Source organism: Schistocerca nitens, chromosome 9, assembly GCF_023898315.1.
Source record: "Schistocerca nitens isolate TAMUIC-IGC-003100 chromosome 9, iqSchNite1.1, whole genome shotgun sequence".
NCBI lineage: Eukaryota > Metazoa > Arthropoda > Insecta > Orthoptera > Acrididae > Schistocerca > Schistocerca nitens.
Genome location: NC_064622.1, coordinates 345,662,354 through 345,679,721, shown reverse-complemented (window position 1 = coordinate 345,679,721; position 17,368 = coordinate 345,662,354). Strand labels below are relative to the sequence as shown.

The 17,368-nt window shown below is 42.3% G+C and overlaps 1 pseudogene; it reads right to left on the bottom strand.

Annotated features, from left to right (window-relative positions):
• Window positions 1-15,347: 15,347 nt before the first annotated feature.
• Window positions 15,348-15,465, bottom strand: LOC126204485 (5S ribosomal RNA; annotated as a pseudogene).
• Between the last annotated feature and the right edge of the window lie 1,903 nt (window positions 15,466-17,368).

Sequence of the window (17,368 nt, the reverse complement as noted above, 5' to 3'; positions counted from 1 at the left end):
GGAACAGGGGGAAGAAATACGGTAGAAGAAGAATCCGTACCCTTGAGAGATGAATTAGTGAAGGCAGCAGAGGATCAAGTAGGTAAAAAGACGAGGGCTAGTAGGAATCCCTGGGTAACCGAAGAAATATTGAATTTAATTGGTGAAAGGAGAAAATATAAAAATGCAGTAAATGAAGCAGGCAAAAGGGAATACAAATGTCTCAAAAAATGAGATCGACAGGAAGTGCAAAATGGCTAAGCAGGAATGGCTACAGGAAAAATGTAAGGATGTAGACGCATATCTCACTAGGGGTAAGATAGATACTGCCTACAGGAAACTTAAAGAGACCTTTGGAGAAAAGAGAACCACCTGCACGAATATCGAGAGCTAAGATGGAAAACCAGTTCCAAGCAAAGAAGGGAAAGCAGAAAGGTGGAAGGAGTATATAGAGGGTCTATACAAGGGCGATGTAAAAAAAGGGTTCAAATGGCTCTGAGCACTATGGGACTCAAACGCAGTGGTCATCAGTCCCCTAGAACTTAGAACTACTTAAACCTAACTAACCTAAGGACATTACACACATCCATGCCCGAGGCAGGATTCGAACCTGCGACCGTAGTAGTCGCACGGTTCCGGACTGCGCGCCTAGAACCGCGAGACCACAGCGGCCGGCAAGGGCGTTGTACTTGAGGCCAATATTATGGAAATGGAAGAGGACGTAAGTGATGGTGAAATGGGAGATGAGATACTGCGTGAAGAATTTAACAGAGCACTGAAAGACCTAAGGCGAAACAAGGCCCCGGGAGTAGACAACAATCCATTAGAACTACTGATAGCCTTGGAAGAGCCAGCTATGACAAAACTCTACCATCTGGTGAACAAGATGTATGAGACAGGCGAAATACCCTCCGACTTCAAGATGAATATAATAATTCCAATCCCAAAGAAATCAGGTGTTAACAGGAGTGAAAATTACTGAACTATCAGTTTAATAAGCCGCGGCTGCAAAATACTTACACGAATTCTTTACAGACGAATGGAAGAACTGGTAGAAGCCGATCTTGCGGAAGATCAGTTTGGATTCCGTAGAAGTGTAGGAACAAGTGAGGCAATACTGACCCTAAGACTTACTTTAGAAGATAGGTTAAGGAAAGATAAACCTACGTTTCTATCATTTGTAGACTTAGAGAAAGCTTTTGACAATGTTGACTGGAACACTCTCTTTCAAATACTGAAGATGGCAGGGGTCAAATACGGGGAGCGAAAGGCTATTAACAATTTGTACAGAAACCAGATGGCAGCTATAAGAGTCGAGGGACATGAAAAGGAAGCAGTGGTTCGGAAGAGAGTGAGACAGGGTTGTAGCCTATCCCCGATGTAATTCAATACGTATATTGAGCAAGCAGTAAAGAAAACAAAAGAAAAATTTGGAGTAGGAATTAAAATCCATGGAGAAGAAATAAAAACTTTGAGGTTTGCCGATGACATTGAAATTCTGTCAGAGACAGCAAAGGACGTGGAAGAGCAGTCGAACGGAATGGATAGTGTCTTGAAAGGAGGATATAAGATGAACATCAACAAAAGCAAAACGAGGATAATGGAATGTAGTCTAATTAAATCATGTGATGCTAAGGGAGTTAGATTAGGAAATGAGACACTTAAAGTAGTAGATGAGTTCTGCTATTTGGGGAGCAAAATAACTGGTGATGGTCGAAGTAGAGAGGATATAAAATGTAGACTAGCAATGGCGAGAAAAGCGTTTCTGAAGAAGAGAAATGTGTTAACATCGAGTATAGATTGAAGTATGAGGAAGTCTTTTCTAAAAGTATTTGTATGGAGTGTGGCCATGTATGGATGTGAAACATGGACGATAAATAGTTTAAACAAGAAGAGAACAGAAGCTTTCGAAATGTGGTGCCACAGAAGAATGCTGAAGATTAGATGGGTAGATCACATAACTAATGAGGAGGTATTGAATAGAATTGGGGAGAAGAGGAGCTTGTGGCACAACTTGACTAGAAAAAGGGATCGGTTAGTGGGACACGTTCTGCGGCATCAAAGGATCACCAATTTAGTGACGGAGGGAAGCGTGGAGGATAGAAATCGTAGAGGGAGACCAAGAGATGAATACACTAAACAGGTTCAGAAGGATGTTACTCGGAGGTGTAGCTTGCACGGGATAGAGTAGCATGGAGAGCTGCATCAAACCAGTCTCTGGACTGAAGACCACAAAAACACAACAATAATAGATAATCGAATTTCATAAGTCTAGTTTTTGGGTTATAGCCATCTGGAAATCTTTCTTGAAATCTGGCAATAAATTCTTGTGAGCTTGTGTTATTGTCTTATTTGGAATGGCAGCAACGGTACTGTATCCAGCAACATGCAATGGTGATACATTGGAAATACAAGGATTGAAGTAATTAAAGTCTATCTTTCCTTGCAGTTTACTTTGAATCAATGTATAGAACTTATCAAACGTTCACATAATATTACATGTATACGACTAGCTACTGACTACAAGGTGAAGTCGTACACTATGTGATCGAAAGTATCCGGGCACCTCCCAAAACATAAGTTTTTCATATTAGGTGCATTGTGCTGCCACCTACAGCCAGATCATGTCAGCGATCTCAGTAGTCATTAGACATTGTGAGAGAGCATATGGGGCGCTACGCGGAACTCACAGCATTCGCACGTGGTCAGGTGATTGGGTGTCACTTGGGTCATAGGGCTGTACTCGAGATTTCCACACTCCTAAACATCCCTAGGTCCACTGTTTCTGATGTGATAGTGAAGTGAAAACGTGGAGGGACATGTACAGCACAAAAGCGTACAGGCCGATCTCGTCTGTTAACTGACAGAGACCGCCGACAGTTGAAGATGGTCGTAATGTGTAATAGGCAGACATCTATTCAGACCATCACACAGGAATTCCAGACTGCATCAGGATTCACTGCAAGTGCTATGACAGTTAGGCGGGAGGTGAGGAAACTTGGATTTCACCGGTAAGTGCCAAACGACGCCTCGCTTGGTGTAAGGATCGTAAACGCTGGACGACTGAACAGTGGAAAAACGTGTGGAGTGACGGATCATGGTGCACAACGTGACGATCCGATGACAGGGTTTGGGTATGGCGAATGCCCGGTGAACGTCATCTGCCAGCGTGTGTAGCGCCAACAGTAAAATTCTGAGGCGGTGGTGTTATGGTGTGGTCGAGCTTTTCACAGAGGGGGACTGAATCCCTTGTCGTTTTACGTGGCACTATCACAACACAGGCCTACATTGACGTTTTAAGCACCCTCTTACTTCCCACTGTTGAAGAGCAATTGCATCTTTCAACACGATCGAGCACTTGTTCATGATGCACGACCTATGGTGGAGTGGTTACACGACAATAACATCCTTGTAATGGACTGGCCGCCACGGAGTCCTGATCTGAATCCTGTAGAACACCTTTGGGATGTTTTGGAACACCGTGCCAGGCCTCACCGACCGATATCGATACCTCTCCTCAGTGCAGCACTACGTGAATAATGGGCTGCCATTCTCCAAGAAACATTCCAGCACCTGATTGAACGTATGCCAACGAGAGTGGAAGCTGTCATCAAGGCTAAGGGTGGGCCAACACCATACTGAATTCCAGCATTACCGATGGAGGGTGCCAGAAACTTGTCATTTTCAGCCAGGTGTCCGGATACTTTTGACCACATAGTGTAGTTGTAGGATGAGGAATGGGGATGAACTAAAACTAAGCGACAAACAGTTCCTCAGCAGTACGATTTGTCTAGTTCCTTTTTTTTTCTCGGTTCTCGTACGTTCTCATAGCAGGCAGCTGACGCATTTGATACAGTTTTACCGTTATTCCAATGTCGCACTTAGCTACGCTTTTTAATTAACTAACTACCCTACAAAGACAGTAAAGATCCTTCAGTGCTTCCGACAGTGTGCTACAATTCAGTAGCATTAAGAACTAAAAAAAAATTAAAATATGTTAGTATGATTCGGAATAAGGCTACCTAAAAACTATCGAACGAAAAGTTAAAAGATTTAAAGAGAAAAGCCGGAAGAGAGCGGGAGATAGGTTAGAGTATTTGTTACTTACTATGTGGTTCAGTATACCCTCCGCCACTCGCCGTGTGGTAGCTTGCACAATACCTGTGAAGATGTATATTACCAAATTGACGCTGCCTTGATACCTCTGGGTGTGTCCTATCAATTTATAGCTGATTGGTCCAGCTGTGCCATAAAATTCTTCTTCCCCAATACCCTTGAGTACATTCTCAATAGTTACAAAATTTATCCATCTAATTTTCATCATTCTTCTAAACATTTCAAAAACTATTATTCTCTTATTGTCTGAACTGTCATATCTTCCACGTTTCATTTCCATACAAATGTCTTCATAAAAATTTAGGAACATTTAAATTTATATTCGATGTTAACGAATTTCTTTTTCTCAGAAACGCTGTTTTTGCTGTTTCCAGTTTGCATTTTATATTCTCTCTGTTTCGTCCATAACCTCTTATTTTGCTGTCCGAACAACCAAAAACGTCTACTGTTTTTAATGTCTCATCTGATAATCTAATTCCCACAAATTGCCTGGTTTAACTCAGCAACATTCAATCACCTTTGTTTTGCTTTTGTTGATATGCGTCTTATATCCCCTATTCAAGACACTATCCACTCCGTTCACTTCTCTTCCAAGTTCTTTACCGTGTCTGACAGAATTACAATGACATCGGGAAACCTCGAAGCTTTTATTTCATCTCACTGGATTTAAATTACCTTTCCAATCTGGTTTCCATTACTGCTCGCTCAAAGTATACATAGAATTGACAGCAACCCGCTCCCTATTCGTTTTCAACCACTTCTTCCCTTTCATGTCCCTCGACTCTTATAACAGCAGCCTAGTTTCCGTACAAGTTGTAAATACCCTTTCGCTCCCTGTCTTTCACCCTACCACCTTCAAAATTTCAAAGGCTATAATCTAGTCAACATCGTCAAAAGCTATCCCGTAATCCACAACTGCTGTAAATATGTTTGTCTTTCTTTATTCTACCTTCTAAGGTAAGATCTAAGATCAGTAAGGCCTCGCATGTTGCTACATTTCTAAGAAAAACAAACTGACCTTCCCCGTGTCGGCTTCTACTGGTTTCTCCATTCATGTGTGTCAGCTTCTGCCAGCCATGACTTATTATACTGATGGTTCGATTAAAATCAATCAGCAACTGTCTTCGTTGGAACTGGAATTATTATTACACTCTCCTTGATGTCTGGTGGTATCTACTCCAGGAGCTTTGTTCTGACTTAATCTTTCAGTCTGTCAAATCCTTCTCGCAACAATGTAGGAGGACATTCAATAATTAAAGAGACAAATTGATGTAGAAATGAAACAGTTTGTCGGAGAAGTTTTGTGTATTCACGACTTTAGGTTGGCATCACTGGGATGAACTGAGGACAGCTGACGGATAAAAGTTGTTTTGTTTCGTTTATAACCTCAATACTGCATTTAATGATGGCATGTCTGCTTAAAGTTTCCACATTAGTTGAACAACGTGAGAGATCTGTGTTTTGCTTACTGAAGGTGAAAACATAAAGTTCATCGTTGGGACATGTGTTTCAACCCATAACTCACTAGGTGTGGGCTCTCAGACGGCCCAAAAATCGTCGAACGCTCTCCAAGGTCATTTCTGGCGCAATAGTTCTACACTCCTATCCTCCTTAAACTGCCAACCCTACAATGTTTTGCTATCGGTTGTGTTACCACCTTCTTTATTTGTTGCTGACACGTATTATTCAGTGGTGTTAGGGTCTCCTACACCGAGCCTCGTGAACTATGTTTTCTTTTCTTTTTTTTTTTTTTTTTTTCAATACAAGTGTCGTAGAGTACGATATGTGCTCGCAGGGACGTGTCAGTTTCAACTTTATCGAGTTGGATGAAACTGTTAGTCGGTGGGTGGAAGAAGGTGACAGTGAAATAGATCGAGATCAAGAAAGAGACAAAAAAGTCGACGCTTATGTAATAAGCCAATGACCACAGCTTTGCTGTCAAACAAGAGCATCATTCAGAAGAAGAACTCCAGCACAACTGTAATGGGGATTTATCTGTTTCTCCAATTAAAAAACTTACAGCATTAATTAAAATCAAATATTTTCTTAGTAGTGATAAGAAAAATGTAGATTCCTGCACGAATGTCAATTTTGCAGACTTTCCTTTTGTTTCTGTCGAGTAGAATTTATACGTGAAAATTTTAAAGCCCTGTAATTTAGTTTTACGTGGGAATTTACTTGCTACAGAGATTGTATAATTTTTCAGAATTTAAAATTCATTTCTCTCACAGTCCATTTATGTGTACTATTTAAAAAACTGTACGAAAGTATGTGATTTTTGTGATAGATAGTAAAACGCTGCAGGCTTTATTTAGTGCAATAAAACAAACAAGGAGTGTTTAAGCAACATTTAAATAGTTGTAAAAATAGACGTTACATAATATAAATGAAAAGTTTCAAATAATTTGTGCCCTAAGTCTCGGATTAAACGTAAGGTCCCAGAGACCCCCACCTCGTAATGTACTTTACAGGAAAGTCACTTCGTAAGTTACGGATTAATATTGGTGGTGGTTGTACCGAGAAGTGGTTTTGTAAAAATAGTATGTTCTCCTACGTCATTTTGTCTCGTTAATTATTGAATGTCCATCTTACGTATCGTCTTCTAAATCAAAATTACGTTTCAACACGGCTTAGCACGTATCGACCACACTAGGATAATAGAGCCCCGCTGTAAGCGAAGCCTGGCCTGTTGTTGCACCGTCTACTCTACGCAGACGCAACGCGGCCGCCGGCGACCGGTAGCCGCGGGCACACAAAGCGGCCATTGTGCGCCTAGGCTAGCAGCTGCGGCCGCTCTAGGCTTTCATAGACGCGGCTGCTCTAGGCGATCCGCGGACAAAGCGCCCCCTGCCGGCCGTGTTTTCGCACCATTTCCGCCCGCACGTACGTCCGCCGCGGGGTCCGGTACCGATCGCTGACGTCACACGCGACGCTAGCCGTCGACAAAGGCGCGGCGCATTGTGCAATACGGCGCAATCGTAAAATTCTGCTCGTTCTCGCTGCCCGAGTTCCGTTATCGGCGTAGCGCGCTGCGCAGCTGTGGTACCGACCCTCCACCACCGCCGCGGAGGACGCTACGAAGGCGTCGGGAAACCCAGGGTACGTTGCTTTTGTCTTGCTCTACGCCATTGGTTCCCAACCTGAGAGTAATTGAGGAGCGCCGGAACAAAAACCGATAAATCCGCATTTGCTGTTAATACAGAAAGTAACAAATAGTGATCTCTAAATGCCTCCACAAGCTATAAAAAAAAAGAAACCCGCCATAAAACACTTGATGTAGCGTTGTGCTGAAAATTATTTTGTGGCAGCATCTCCCGTATCTCCCCCTACAGCTCAAACACGCGAATACAGCAAAAGTGGATATATAGGGTTTTGTTCCTGCGCTCCTCAATTATCCTGTGAGAGAAGGAAATTGAAATTTACTGAAGACTACAAACCTACGGCATCGCTTATGTTTCGGTCACGAAACTAAATTGTCTTTAAACGATAGTTGCTATTATCACTATTTCGTATGGTCTTTTACAGACTAGTGCAAAAAGTCGAGCGATTTTTGTATCTAGAAAGTGTCTACAGATAACTGAGCGATTTTGTACGTTTTCTAATTAAAGACATTTCCTTTTATAGACACACTTTTTCAACAAAGTTGCAGAGCTTTTGACTCCCATTCGAAAATGAGAGACATGGGACATCCTTAGACAAAATTTCAGGACACTGCGCAGTGTGCTGGTAGACATAGCCTGCAGCTATTCTCTTCGCGCCATGGGAACAATTCGTCTATTTTTATTAGTTTTGTTTTTCTTATCGTTAAACATCAGTTATGAAGATGCGGCCAACAGAGTTTAACACCATATTTAAGACCTTCACCCAGCGTCATGTTCGCGGGAAATTAGTGATTCCGAATATAAAAATCGCAGCAAGAAGAAGTTGATTACCAAGGAGCTGGCCAAAAAATATTAAGTATCAGAGAGTGATGTTGGGAAAAAACATGCTGTCTTCTACTTTGAAAGTCGAAATTAAATTACTGCCGAAACGAGGCCCGTCCACAAACAGTTCACGTTTCCTCCAACGTCTGGTCTTTCAATTTTTCTCACCATTACTGTCGCTGCGCAAGCCACGATCGCAGCAAGGTCAGCCATATTTAGCAAATACCGAGGAGCAACGATTTAAAATGTGTACACGAGACAAAGTATCTGGACTGTCGATATAAACTGTTTATCTACATGGCTACGTACAGTCCCTCTGCTATTTCTATAGACAATCACTCGATTTTGTATACAAGTGTGTATTTACTTTTGGCTATAACACTGATGACAAGTGTGTATACAAGTGTGTATTTACCTTTAGACTATAACACTGACATAACGTGCCAATACTGTTTTTAAAATGTAATACATTTTTAAAATACAGTAGTGGCATTCACGTGTGAAACAATGCGGTGAAACGATTGTACGAACATCTTTCTCACCTAGGTCTACGACACACGTGTTTTGTACCATGAATCTATGACAGTAAAATTGGAGATATACAGGGTGCCCAGAAACAGTCTGAAAAGCTTTTAAGGGCGTTGCAGGGTAGATTGTGCTGAGAAATAATTGTTGGGAAAACAATGGATACGTTGTTCCGTTGGCAGTGAAGTTAGCCAGTCAGGCTGTTGCGCATGCAAATTCAAGCGGCCGAGGACAGACGGTGTCGCCAGATGTGTTGTTCGTTAGGTTTCCGGAAACCGAACAAGTGAGCGATGCAGAAGTTGGACATGGGACGGTAGTCAGGATCCAACTCGACCTGGATGCTGAGCAGTCTCGTGCGCTATCACCTACGCTTTGAGAACAACAATTGCCCTGGCACTAAATGTATTGGCGGGCCTTGAATTTGTGGGCACAACGGCCTGACCGACTAACTTCAACGCTGATCAACTAGGAAACAGCTTAACGTATAGATATTTTTTCTTCACGGTTGTTTGTCAACACAACCTACTCCCCATCACCTTTGCAAACTTTTCAGACCGTTTCTGACCACCCTTGAATTACATATGCTTAAGTGGAACAGAAAGTTCATCATTATTCACTTCGCTATAAATAAAGGAACTAACTGACGGCACAACAGTGTAGAATGGCTACTACACTGCATTATTATTACTATTTTTAGTATCACTATAATTATTTTATTATCACTATTATCATAATTATCGGTCACGAAAACTGACAACGGCTGGGAGAGCGGTGTGCAGATCGTATGGCCCTCTGTATTTGCATCCGGTGACGCCTAAGGGCTGAGGGTGATACGGCGGTCAAAAAAATGGTTCAAATGGCTCTGAGCACTATGGGACTCAACTGCTGAGGTCATTAGTCCCCTAGAACTTAGAACTAGTTAAACCTAACTAACCTAAGGACATCACAAACATCCATGCCCGAGGCAGGATTCGAACCTGCGACCGTAGCGGTCTTGCGGTTCCAGGCTGCAGCGCCTTTAACCGGATACGGCGGTCGGTCGGTGCCGTTGGGCCTTCAAGGCCCTTTGGGACGTTTTGTTTATTTCATTACTGTCGTAATTAGTGGCAGTGATCTTGCACGAAGAACTGACGTGGTGTAGAGAAAACGAGTTTTGTGACAAGTACCTACCCTATGCGGCGACAGTCAGATTTCTTTTCTGAGAAACATTTGTAAATAGCATCCCCGATGCACTGAGAATTGCTTCATCATTCTATAAAAAAAAAAAAAAGTTTCTTAGAAGGAAGCAAGTCTCGTTGACAGATGAGTTCACCGTTTAATAAAACACCTACGAAAATTGAATGTGATACATCATTCGTCTTTTAAAAATAAGTTTTCAAAGAAATTATCTTAAACTCTAAAGTTTTGTTAGGCGCAAATATTGTTGATGTTGAGGACTGGGATGGTTGCTAATATCTGACTGTACTCAGAGTAATGGACACAGAGATTGGGAACCACTGCTCAGCATTTACTCGACGGAAACGAGCAGTAAGAATGTTACGTAGAATACAGCCGTACATTTTGGGGGAGGGGTTTCAAATACAACAGAATCCTTATTCTTAGTTCTCATTACATGTAGTTTTCCAACGATGTTTTTAGTGAATGCCAAAAATCATTTTCCTGTAGAAGTACAATTTACTTAATCAAAACACGACATCCGAAAGTAATTCTCATGGTAGAAGCTTCATTCTTCTCTCATGTTAAGAGTGAGATTATGCGACCTGGTGGAACTTGGACCGTACGTGATTTAGGCTGCTCGTGACGTCATTACGCTGAAATAGACATCTCGATCAGCTGACTGGTGGACTCTGTCTGCAGATGCCTTATGAAAGCATTACTTTTTCCTTCATGGTAATAAGTTCAATGAAGTTCTTTTATTGAAGTGGAGAAGTCTTATTCAGCGATCGGATGTACCGGAAATAATGCGAAAAAAGTAACATTTCTCATAAGCTGCGACATTGTCACGAATAAAACAGTGACCCTTATATAGAATAAATTTCCTTTACTTTACGTCTATGGTCACAAACTTTTCGTCAACAGATTACCGGTTTCGGTCTATAATGACCATCTTCAGGACATTATTTTTATAAAACAGATCTGAAGATCGTCATTATAGACCGAAATCGGCAATCTGTTGACGAAAAGTTTGTGACCATAGACGTAAAGTAAAGGAAAAGTAACATTTCATTCCACGGGTAAGGGTGATTTAAGGACACAAAATTTTTGCGAACGCAGTTTTGGAAGTCAACTCAGCGAAATCTAGGCTGAAGCCTAGGGATGATATCGTTAACGAGTGGTTGAGAATAGTCTTCTATTTAAGAGCAGCTTTTTGCGTGCAAAAATTATAGGTTTAATGGTGTTTGTCATTAGACATAATCCTCGTAAAAATACGTGCAGATATGAAATATTAATTTCATGGTCTTTCCTTTCCTTCTGTTCCATACTGCCTCTTATTTTATTTTATTTATTTTTTTTCCAGACACATCCCATTTCATCACATACAGTTATTTCACATGACACAGAAAAGGCCAGCCCGACTTCATTACAAAATATAAAACATATATGACCGAGATAATTAGTTCACAAAGAACATTAGTCTCACTGTATTATTATAGTAAAACTACGAAATTTTAACATAAAATCTAAATATACAGAGGGATCCAGGAAAATGTAGACACTCTTTGATAGTCGTTGTTAATGGAAGAAACTGACACACCGCTACAATTCTTGCATGGGGAGATGTTATTTTATGTGTTGAGCAGCCAAACAACATCGATGCTGTTGCAGTGTTGATCGAACTACGGCCGTCAGTGTAACCGGTGTGACAGACGCACAGGAGGCCTCGTTCAGTGGAGTGTAGCTGGCTTTTCTTGATAAACTTCAAGCTCTCCCCCAGGCAGAAGTCAAGAGGTGTAAGGGCGGAGATCATGGCTGGTACTCAAAAGCTCCTCTTCGACTTGTCTATCGTCCAGGTAGATGGAGCGCCATCTTGTTGTACCTAAAATCTTCCATTTCTAAACACCTTTCGGATGGCAGATAAAATCGACGTCCACGTGAGTGTGAGGATTTTCAGGATCCCAGCACTCGTCAGACCAGATAACCATCCCCGCAAACCGTTCACCGTTGCTAAGCATACCCTCAAACCACTCTCAGTACTCCATCCTGGAGGCCAGTGACCTCGGAACGTAAGCTTTCCACTTTGCAGCCTTCAGAATTCATCGTACGCTTGATCGGCTTACCCCGCTATCACGTGCAACCTGCTTCAGTTTTTTGAGGTGACCTACAAAAATGTTGCAGCACAGTAGCGCTAGAAGCCAGATTTGTTGATGTTTTTGGTCGGTTAGACCTTTCCTTATGCACATCCTGATCTGTACCATCGGCTTCAAATTTATCCTGACTACGATAAACTTTCATACGTATTGGTGGCTTGAGTTCTGTTCATATTACGCTACTACCGCTGTATCTCCATCATGTTTTCGTACTTCCAGTGCCACTTCAACACGGCGTTGCGTTGCTGAAACGATAGTCTTACTACATTCGTTGCTGTACAATCACTTGCTGTAAAACACGTAACATCAACGGAACGGGGCGATGAAGCATTCCTTGGTTTCTTAGCTTGGCGCTCTCAAGAAGAGAAATTGTTACTCTTAACAGACTATGAGCAGATCACTCGAATGTGCCTTTGGACATGCACGCATATCATTTTGTTCCACAGACATTAACTATCAAAGAATGTTTACATTTTCTGGACTCCTCTATAAACAGGGTGGTCCATTGATAGTGACCGGGCCAAATATCTCACGAAATAAGCATCAAGCGAAAAATCTACAAAGAACGAAACTCGTCTAGCTTGAAGGGGGAACCCAGATGGCGCTATGGTTGGCCCGCTAGATGGCGCTGCCATAAGTTCAAAATGGTTCAAATGGCTCTGAGCACTATGGGACTCAACTGCTGTGGTCATCATTCCCCTAAAACTTAGTACTACTTAAACCTAACTAACCTAAGGACATCACACACACCCATGCTCGAGGCAGGATTCGAACCTGCGACCGTAGCAGCAGCGCGGCTCCGGACTGGAGCGCCTAGAAACGCACGGCCACCGCGGCCGGCAGCTGCCATAAGTCAAACGGATATCAACTGCGCTTTTTTTAAATAGGATCCCGCATTTTTATTACATATTCGTGTAGTACGTAAAGAAATATGAATGTTTTAGTTCGACCACTTTTTTCGCTTTGTGATAGATGGCGCTGTAATAGTCACAAACATGTAAGTACGTGGTATCACGTAACATTCCACCAATGCGGACGGTATTTGCTTCGTGATACATTACCCGTGTTAAAATGGACCGTTCACCAATTGCGGAAAAGGCCGATATAGTGTTGATGTATGACTATTCTGATAAAAATGCCCAACGGGCGTGTGCTATGTATGCTGCTCGGTATCCTGGACGACATGATCAAACGTCCGGACCGTTCGCCGGATAGTTACGTTATTTAAGGAAACAGGAAGTGTTCAGCCACATGTGAAACGTCAACCACGACCTGCAACAAATGATGATGCCCAAGTAGGTGTTTTAGCTGCTGTCGCGGCTAATCCGCACATCAGTAGCAAACAAATTATGCGAGAATCGGGTATCTCAAAAACGTCGGTGTTGAGAATGCTACATTAACATCGATTGCACCCGTACCATATTTCTATGCACCAGGAATTGCATGGCGACGACTTTGAACATCGTGTACAGTTCTGCCACTGGGCACAAGAGTAATTACGGGACGATGACAGATTCTTTGCACGCGTTCTATTTAGCGACGGAAAATCCACGATGGCTGCGACAAGTGGAACGTCAGCGACTTTGCCGGGTTAATGTATGGTGCGGCATTATGGGAGGAAGGATAATTAGCCCCCATTTTATCGATGGCAATCTAAATGGTGCAATGTATGCTGATTCCTTAGGTAATGTTCTACCAATGTTACTACAAGATGTTTCACTGCATGACAGAATGGCAATGTACTTCCAACATGATGGATGTCCGGCACATAGCTCGCGTGCGGTTGAAGCGGTATTGAATAGCATATTTCATGACAGGTGGATTGATCGTCGAAGCACCATACCATGGCCCACACGTTCACCGGATCTGACGTCCCCGGATTTCTTTCTGTGGAGAAAGTTGAAGGATATTTGCTATCGTGATCCACCGACAACGCCTGACAACGTGCATCAGCGCATTGTCAATGCATGTGCGAACATTACGGAAGGCGAACTACTCGCTGTTGAGAGGAATGTCGTTACACGTATTGCCAAATGCATTGAGGTTGACAAACATAATTTTGAGCATTTATTGCATTAATGTGGTATTTACAGGTAATCACGCTGTAACAGCATGCGTTCTTAGAAATGATAAGTTCACAAAGGTACATGTATCACATTGGAATAACCGATATAAAATGTTCAAACGTACCTACGTTCTGTATTTTAATTTTAAAAACCTACCTGTTACCAACTGTTCGTCTAAAATTGTGAGCCATAGGTTTGTGACTACTACAGCGCCATCCATCACAAAGCGAAAAAAGTGGTCCAACTAAAACATTCATATTTCTTTACGTACTACACGAATATGTAATAAAAATGGGGGCTCCTATTTTAAAATACGCAATTGATATCCGTTTGATCTATGGCAGCGCCATCTAGCGGGCCAACCATAGCGCCATCTGGTTTCCCTCTTCAAGCTAGATAAGTTTCGTCTTTGTAGTTTTTTCGTTTGACGCTTATTTCGTGAGATATTTGGCCCGGGCACGATCAATGGACCACCCTGTATATATACATAATGGAACATAAAAAAATATTCTCAAATTTTAAATCTTTTACAAAGACGGATGAAATGATAAATACATCTGGTAATGGAGCAATTCATGGAGTGAAGAGCTACTGTAAGAGAAGAACAGTCCTTAATTTTTAAAATACTGTTCACTGTAATTGTTTTTGAATGATGGCATTTATCACATTCTGTTAGTACATGTACAACGTCCTCGTCAGTGAGGCAGGAATCACATCTTGGAGTAGGAATTAATTTCAACAAATGTCTCGTTTTATTGGTATTCAAGTGATCTGCTCCTAGTCTATTAATAGTAACAATTTCTGTTCTTGCGAGCGCCAAGCTAAGAAACCAAGGAATGCTTCATCGCCATGTGCCGTCGATGTTACGTTCCATGTGCACTAACTTTGTCCACCTTTTTTTTTTTTTTTTTCCTTGGCGAGATTGCTACGAAAACCTAGATGCTGCACCACTTCCGCCAGTTGGTTTGTTGCCCCTAATTCTAACATGTCCCGATAGCCACTGTAGATGAACTAGCTGATGCAGCTCCTTCGCTCAGTTGAGACTGCTTGGTATAACCTGTGCCAATGGATTTACAGTTTTTACTTCGGTTGTCCGTGTAGGACACTCGTCAAGTCACTACATATTGGTGGCACTTTGTCGACTGATGAACGGCGTACTACTCTGCGGTTAATACCGACGCTTGTGTTGGCAACAAGAAAGACTGTCCCACCTTCTCTAAAACTCCTTCCGAACAGGCCATGAAGGCCCAATGGCACCGACCGGTCGCCGTGTCACCCTCATACCACAGGCGTCACTGGATGCTGATATGGAGGGGCATGTGGTCAACACACCGCTCTCCCGGCCGTATGTAAGGTTCCGAGACCGGAGCCGCTACGTCTCAATCAATTAGCTTCTCATTTTGCCTCACAAGGGCTGAGTGCACCCCGCTTGCCAACAGCGCTCGGCAGACCGGATGGTCACCCATCCAAGTGCTAGCCCAGTCCGACAGCGCTTAACTTCGGTGATCTGATGGGAACCGGTGTTACCACTGTTGCAAGACCGTTGGCTTCACCTTGTCTGGTCATTAAAAAAATGCGGCTCTTGCAAAAAGGGATACATGGCGGCTCTTGCAAAAACGGATACATGGCAGTTATAATCAAACTTCGCTACCTGTGAGGACCACCGTTAGAAACGAATGATCGTAGGATAATGAAACTTTGTGGAAACATTCTTAAGGACATGCGGAAGAGAAGTAACGAATAATTTAATTTCCACATGAGATGGTGACATTTGTTAAGTTGGTGCCATGTTTACTTTCCAGGTTGCAAACGTTGCCCAATGGGACGACCGTCTGCGTCCACGACAGCCTGGAACCGCACTGCAGATACCACTTCAGTTTTCCGCAGCACTTTTCTAACGCTGGACCATAGACTGTACAACTGTTGTGACACAGTTCGTGCACTGCTTGAAGATCGCACATTGCGTCCAGCATTATCGGCCATGGTGTGACCTCCCCTTCTCTCTTTGCTCCGTTTCTTTCGCTGATCTTTCCTCTTCTTTCTTCCTTCTTCGTACCGCGGCTATATCTCATGGTTTTCAATGCAGAAATGAAGTTAGAATGGGGCACATGTGTGTGGTGGTTCACGATATCGTAGTTCTGTGAGGGAGCGTCGCTCGTGCCTCTGGTCTGAGAAGACTGATGACTGAAGTACGAACATTTCTCCAAAAAAAAGTATGTGCTCGCTTTTCTTTTAAAACTGTAAATAGTAGCGTACCTAGAAGTATCTATCGTTCTACTAAACTGAATGAGCGCGACACCATTGATGAAGTTTCAACCTCGAAAGAAGTTTATTAATACCAATTAGCTGAAATAAAAAAAACCTCATCCAAGCCAGAAGTCACTCACAGAGTAATTATTTTCTGATGTGTGTGTAGTGGTCATTGATACCTAAAAGATCGTTTCAGAAATTCTATCACTGTCCGTTTATGAGATGCTAAGCAACGTATCAAGAAGCTATGCAATGATTAGTATTTGTCGTATCCCGACAGTAAATCGCTTCTCGCTTGCTTTAAGCATCAAGACGATTACTACGCCGCTCATATAAGCCTTTGAAAGTTATTATCAAGCTAATGTCCGTAAATTGCGGTTAATGTTACTGAATCCTACACGGGACGATAACGCCTGATATCCAGCCGCGTATCTTGAACACCACGCCGATGTTTGAGAATTCGCGCGCGATTTCTTTGCACCAAAGTAGGGCCGTGGTTCCCTAGAATAATTTTTAAATCAACTTCGGGTTGTAAATTAACAATTCTATGCCCATTCATGAAACTTACAGAAGATCCGCACTCGATGACTGCTTGATCGCGCAGTCGAGCAACACGGAAGTTTTTCTTTTTTACACAGAGAAAACATATCATGCGTAATGCATCAAGGTGATTTGCTATGTCAAAACATATTTATATCTATCTCATTAAAACTCATTACGTATTAAATGTTATACATAATTAAATTCTTTACTCTGGAAATAATCACTAAAATTTAGAAATGAATTACGTGTATAAAAAAAACCTCGAGTTGATATGACGTCATGGGTCACTACTTGTTTCGACTCCCCTAGACTCACGTGACGTAAAGTAGATCCAACTATATTGGACATACTCCTGTAATGCTACAATGGTAACAATAACATCTTTACCAATTTGTGGCCTCTCGCAGGAGCAATTCCCAAATCGCCAGTTAATTCGGACTTTCGAATCACGTTCTTCAACCCCGGCGAGGAAATAGGACCTCTATTCCTTTAGCGCCTCAATACTTGCGAAGAGCAGCACATTAATGCTGTTGTTTTGACTAAACAGCTTCACCAGTAAGGTCCTGATCATCTTGTCCAGATCCATGTTGACTGTCTGCTGCTGTAAAGCACAGTGATGCTTGCGATTCGACCCTACGTCGCCGTACCAGTACCGGCA